Here is a 7,454-nt window from a genome sequence, read left to right as displayed (position 1 = left end):
GAAAAAAAGAGTGTATTAACCAGATAGTAAGTCATCACTGTGAGTTTATTGGAGCTCAGTCTTGCTAGAGAACTCCAGAAGATAGTGTAGAACATATACCTAAGGGTTATTCCACTGTATCAGCAATTTTCAACCAGTGTGCCATGGCATAATGGTGTGCCACAAGAGGCACATTGGTGTGGTGTGCGCAAAAATTTTCAAAACATGCACTACCTGACTATTTAGTCAGGGGCACTGACTTCTTTTCTCTTATATTGTCAAATAAAAAATGACAATAGCCAACACAACAATAATCGTCCAATGTGATGAATCAAAATCATACCTATTTTTTGTCAGATCTGCAAAAAAAAAATGTATTTTTTTTTTGGTGTGGTGCAGAATTTTAGTAATTAGTTTGTGTGTGCCACGAGATGAAAAAGGTCGAAAATTGCTGCAATATATAATTCCTCCAGTTATCAGTTAAGGGCTGCTCCCACTGGGTGCTAATTCCTTGTCATTTCCAGCCTTCATGGGTATGGGCAGTGAATAGTAAGGACATCAGTAGCATTGGAGAAAGCCCTCTAGCACAGTGATGCAGAACTTGCAGTTGAAAGTGGGCCAGTAGGTACAGAAGTGATTAAACCTGAGGATTATAGGCAGGGCATTGATGGCATCTGCTCTACAGTTCAGTCCGCTTACGGTGCCCTAGAGTAAGTACAAATGAGAAGTAATGTGGTTCACTCAAAATTTCATCCTGCAAGACCTCCCTTAACAGTGATATCGAAACTCTTTTTTTTTTTTAGAAATACCACAAATTGACCTTTATTCAGCCACTTTTCTTCTCTCCTCGAAACTCTTATATGTACCTCTATCACATAAAATTATCACAACCTATTTTAATTATTTTTTATTCAGTTCCTTCCTCCCATAAAACTTTTTCTGTCTGACCTCAAGAAATCCATCTCCATTAAATATGCATAGTACACATTGTGTTCCAGCTATTTGCAATAACCATGTCCTACTTTGTAATAATATTTACATATTTATGCACCCATTTTCTTACATTTTGATATATACTTCTACATCCCAGTATCTAGCATTTAGTGGGCATCCAAAAACATTTTGCTTCTCCTACTATAAGTAAAGAAAAGATCTCATTCCTAAAGTTTAACATAGAAAGATTACAAATTTATTTGCCCTTAATTTTATAAAAAAGAGTTAGGGCCTTAGAAAATAAGAAGGAAGTCAATATAAAATGAACAATGCATTACAAACTTTTCTATGAAAAAATAAGAGTTTTTACAAATTAAGAATGCACAAATGTATTGTCAAGCTAGGCATTATTTATTTAAAACATTATTTTAGAATAATACCTGTGTAACTATTTGCTGTAGTTTATGTAGTCAGTTAAAAATGGAAAATGTTGTCTTTATACTTAAATTTGATTATTTCTTCTCAAATTTTACATCGCAATGGAATAAAGTATTTCACTCCAAAGTCATTTCTATTTAGTTACAATATCGTTTAATGGCTTTCTTACTTGGGTTTCTAACTCTGGTAAAAAGTAAGTCTGGCCCTAACCATTTGGTCTCAGTAGGTAGAGTGTTGGCCCAAAGACTGAAGGACCCCAGGTTTGATTCTTGTCAGGGCATGTATCTGGGTTGCAGGCTCGATCCCCTGCCTGGGATGGGGCTCATGCCGGAGGCAACCAATTGATGTGTCTCTCACACACCAATGTTTCTCCCTCTCTGTCTCTCCTCCCCCTCCCTTCCACTCTCTCTCAAAATCAATGGAAAAATATCCTCATGTAAGGATTAAAAAATAAATAAAAAAGCAAGTCTGAAGGTTTCTGTCTTTTGCAGTTGAAAGTATGAAGTTATAGGTCTCAGAAGAAAAGTGATATAAAACTCCTCCCACACACACCGACATCCTTCCACACCCAGCTGAAAGCTTGTGGCCTTCTCCAACCATGTGGCTGTGGAAACAAGAAACTGGGTTGCCACTGACCTAAGTGCTGCTGCCTCATAATAGGGTGGCTTCTCAGGACCCATAAACTATGAACCCCTATCCAGTAGCTTAGTCAACCAATGTGACGGTTTATAGATGACTCGGACGGTTTTAGCTCACTTTAAAAACCATAGGCGCCCTAATTGGTTTGGTTCAGTGAATAGAGCGTCGGCCTGCAGACTGAAAGGTTCCAGGTTCAATTCGGTCAAGGGCATGTACCTTTGTTTCGGGCACATCCCCAGTAGGAGGTGTGCAGGAGGCAGCTGACCAATGTTTCTCTCTCATCGATGTTTCTAGCTCTCTATCCCTCTCCCTTCCTCTCTGTAAAGAATTAATAAAATATATTTAAACAAACAAACAAAAGGCATGGTCAAAAGGCATGTGCCTCAGTATTTTTTTTAGATATTTTAAACAAAAGTACAATCAATTTGTTTTTAAAGACTGTGGAAGCTCTGGTCACATGATTGACTTTGGCTCAAAAAAACACCACAGGGCTGCTCAACTCCACTGAACTCTTTGTGGTTTATTTTTTTTTTTAAAGATTTGTTTATATCATTCCGTTTTCAGGAAAGTGAGAAGTAAATTCAGAACTTTAGCAAAGTAAAAAATTAACTTTGAAATTCAGGAGAGTGAGAAATAAACTTTGACCTACAGTAAAGTGAGAAACTTTGTGTGTCATTCCTTTAATCAGTATGTTTCATGCAACTAGCACATATAGAGCTGGTAAGCCTATAAAGATATATACAGTATTGTGTTAGAAACAAAAGTGTATACAAACCATCTTAATTGTATGTTTTGAAAATGTAAGCCAATACTCCAAATAAAATCTTGGAGGTGTAATGTACAAAAAGATTCAAGATTTAATCTGAAGATTGTGGAATACATAATGAAATGGAACATATTATATAATGAATGTATGACTAACATTGAAACATGAATAGAAATTCCTTTTCTCTTGGAATACACTATAGAGGAAGTTTTTCATGCATAATAATTTTAGCAAGCTGCCTTATTTATAATTTTATTTTATGACTTCCCTTACTGGAATATTTTCAAGAGAAACTAGTCAGTGTTGAGAAAAATAACAATCTATTCAAGTTATTTTTTTCCCCTTGCATAAATAGTTTTATTTAAAACATACTTTCTTAGGAGTTCCTGTAGATATTTAGCTTTCTTCATATTCTTTCAGAGGAAAAGCATATTTCAAGACCCCTGTAAAAGCTATACATACAATGGAATAGGACATTACTGTGCAGAATGTTTTACTTTACTTTAGTGAAATTTTAGTATTTCAGGCATCTTGTACATTTGTGAGTTTTGAATTATGTTAATCAATGCAGCAAAAATTAAGTAACAGTACTAATGACTTTTCAAAGCAAGACTGATAATACACATAGGTCATAGTTTAAATAGGATAAAAACATGTCAAAATAGGATTTAAAATAAGTATTTGATAACATGTCATTAGTGAACACTTTTATTGTTAATGACAATTTAGAAAAGTATATATTTACTTTCAAATCCTAGGAACTATTCTGGGACAAAGATAAAATATCAGCCATTTTAAGAGTGTGAGCCAACATTATATAGGGGAATTTCTCACAAGGATGTTTAACTATGTGGGATTCCAGAATCAAATTCTAAGGGGAAATAATAGTAAAAAGCAATGGTAGGGTTTGTTTAAAATATGCCTTTTATCTGTTCACAATACAGACCACTGAGAATAAGATTTGTTCTTAAAAGATGGAAGTAGAAGTAGAAATGAGCCAAAGTCTATTAATACAATGAGTACACCCAAATTTTCGCAATGACAGCAGAACTAGTTCACTCAGAGGTTAAATAATTATTTTAAGGACTTGGTGTCCTTTCTGAGAAAATGAACTGTGCAATGTCAAAAGCTCTCACAATGTGAAAAATTAGAACAGTCGTGAATGTAGATTAACATCTATTCATGAAATACTGGCTATCCTTACTGAATTACAGGATGTGTATTAAATATTTATTTAGCATTTTATAGTTAGCATAGTCCTGCTGAAATCACAATACCCACTCATCTCTATTAGGCAGACATTACTTGGCCCATTGCAATTGTCAAGTCTAGTGCATGTTATATATTACAATCACGCATATGTTTGGCTATAGTGGCCTTTGATGAGGGGGGAAAGGGTAAATAAATAGAGAAAAAATGGTTGTGAATTTTTATAGAGGAAAATTACTGTCTGAATAACCATTAAAAATTTATCAAGGAAGACAGATTTAGAATTGATTGCATGTGCTGCTATGTCCTAGTACTTAAGATAGTGCATAAAACAAAATAAGACATTTAAAAAACATGTTTGAATAAATGAATTATAGTAATACAACTTTAAAAATAATCCATTTGGAAAATCTCTTTTGCAATTTTAAGAGTATTAAAAAATATGGAAGTTAATTACTATGACTTCTCTTAATTACTTTCTTATTATGATGCTGATTACTCATGATTTGAATTAGGTTGGAATGAAGATCCCAAGAAGGAGAATGTATGTATTTACAGAGAAATCTGTTATGTTTTAGAGTTTTATCATAAACTAGAGGCCTGGTGCATGAAATTCATGCAGGGGGTGGGGAGGGGTGTCCCATCAGCTCAGCCTGCACCGTCTCCAATCCGGGACCCCTTGGGAGATGTCTGACTGCTGGTTTAGGCCCGATCTCGGGGATTGGGCCTAAACCAGCAGTTGGACATCTCTCTCACAATCCTGGATTGCTGGCTCCTAATCACTCACCTGCCTGCCTGCCTGGTTGCCCCTGACTGACCCCCCCTGCCGGCCTGATCACCCCTAACTGCCCCCCCCTGCCAGCCTGGTCACCCCCAACTGACCCCTGCTGGCCTGGTCACCCCCATGGCCCCCCTGCTGACCTGGTCGCCCCACGCAGCCTGCTTTTTCAGTCATTTGGTCATCCCTCACTAACCCTGGTCATAGGCAGCCATCTTGTGAGAGCATGAGGGTTAATTTGCATATTACCTCTTTATTATATAGGATTATGTCATCCATATAGAATCCCAATTTGTTTGATTGTCCAAACTTATTTGTCTCATAAATTTACCCCGTAGTTGTTAATGTTTATCTTTTTATTCCTTCCTCTAATTTATCTTTTCCCCCCTCAAATGTTTCGCCTTTGATTTTTCCATTAGTTTTAATTATTATTTCCATTATGTTGACAAATAAAAAGAAAATAAATGATCAACATCAAAAGTCCCAAGCTAAACTCATTATCCTTTTCCCAAATTTGGTTTCAATCCACTCCTATTAATACTTTCTAGAATTAAAAAGTACTAACACTAACCTAGAATTCTCAATGTCATCTTAGACCATTCATCAATTCTCTTCACCCAACAGGTTGAGTTTAATCAAGTTTGTTACAAAAATACATTTCTAATTAATCACTACTTTTGCCTTGTCTCTGTTACCACCTATGGTCAGACTTTCATTATATAACATCATATATCATTAGGTTTGTTGCTCCCAAACCTAATGTCACTTCATTCATTGTTTTCAAGGTTACCTTTCCAGAATATAAGCACACTACGTCTCAATTCAGAATCATTTCACAATTTCCTAAAGGCTAAAGAACCAAATTCAGCATGATAAAGATCCATCAAAATGGTCGCAACCTCTACTTATGTATTGCATATTCTGTGTTTCCAGATCTCATTATTCTCTAAGCATTACATGTAAATATTTTGTCAGTTCTTCAGTTGCTATTATTTTATTTATTTGTTTTTTGTTTGTTTATTTATTTATTTATTATTATTTTGTTAATCCTCATTTGAAGACATTTTTCCATTGCTTTTCAGAAAGATGGAAAGGAAATAAAGAGGGGGGAGAGAGCAAGAGAGACAGAGGGAGGGAGGGAGAGAGAGAGAGAGAGAGAGAGAGAGACATTCATGTGAGAGATACACAGCTTGCCTCCCACACATGCCTGGACCTGGGGCGGGGAGCAAATGGCAATCCACTTATGTGCCCTTGACTGGGAATTGAACCCCCTACCCTTTGGTTTGTGGGCTGATGCTCTAAACATGCAGCCACATTGGCCAGGCCTAGTTGCTATTATTTTAATGGCTGATGTGTCCTTCTTGCCTTTGTCTTCAATAAATCTTACTCATTTTTTAAGGTTAAGATCAAATGCTAGTTCAGTATTAACATTCCTCCATGTTGATTTCTGTTTCTTCCAAGCATTAGGTTGACTCTAATTCAGTCCAGACTTCACTTCATGACTCAGCTGATACCTAATGGAAACAGTTGTAAATATAAGCCTTAGATGAATGGTACTGAAGATGACTAAGTGCATTTTATAGATCTTCAAAGAACATTAATTCACAGGCCAAAGATGAAAATATTTAGCTCAATTGATATGCCAATAATCAAACATAAAGTATATACAAGCTGTGAAATATGAGGCTTTTTAATGTTACTATTTTGGCCCTCACTTCGACATTTAAGACTGTATTTATCATTGAAATGAATCTAGGGCAGCCTCTGATGTTATTCTGATTAGCTTATTGCTGTTCCAGTGCCCTTTTGTTTCTACTGGCTCTATGAAAGTAATTCATCTTTTCTTCCTTTTCTCTCGGCAGTGTTTCTGGATTTTATCTTCAAAAGGAACATTTAGTAGCAAAGATTTTAGGCTATTCTTTGTTTAACACATAAAATAATGATAATAATGCATGCTATTAATTGTGTGCTTACTATCTGCCAGGTGTCATATTGAGAATTTGTACATGGATCCTTTCATGGAATTATCTCCCACTTTGTGATGTGGGGGCTATTAATATCTGCCGGTGACCAATTCCAGCATGTCATAATTACAAGAGTTTCATCAAAAGGTTGATGAGACTTGGGGACTCAACAGGGTTGAGTCACACATGTAGTCACCTGTTGGGAATGGCTAAAGGAATTTCCCCAAACCTGAATAGGATACATTAAATAGATTGTGGCTGCCAGACAGCTAAAAGGCATCTTAATCTACATGTTATTGCCTCCTACTGGCCAAACACCTGTACAGCCGTAGGCTAATTCCCCCATTCGGACAATGGACTCTGTACCAAACCCTGACCCTTTGAAGTGTATATCTCCACCTTGCCTCAGGACAAGTTGTGTTAATAAAAAGTATGGGGTCCTGGGGACGAAGGGAGAACCTAAGGCCTTAGTAAGGTTCTCAACCTTCCTAATGCCGCAACCCTTTAATACAGTTCCTCATGCTGTGGTGACCCCCAACCATAAAATTATTTTTGTTGCTACTTCATAACTGTAATTTTGCTACTGTTATGAATCGTAATGTAAATATCTGATATCCAGGATGTATTTTCATTGTTCGCGACCCACAGGTTGAGAACCGCTTAGACTTAAGATCTTAGAACTTAGGTTCTTTAGCTAAGCTCCTCTGACCCCCAGTGCCTTTCAAAATTATATCTCATCTACAGACTC

The sequence above is a fragment of the Myotis lucifugus genome, unplaced genomic scaffold, assembly GCF_000147115.1.
Source record: "Myotis lucifugus unplaced genomic scaffold, Myoluc2.0 scaffold_232, whole genome shotgun sequence".
NCBI classification, from domain to species: domain Eukaryota; kingdom Metazoa; phylum Chordata; class Mammalia; order Chiroptera; family Vespertilionidae; genus Myotis; species Myotis lucifugus.
This window is presented reverse-complemented; position numbering follows the sequence as displayed.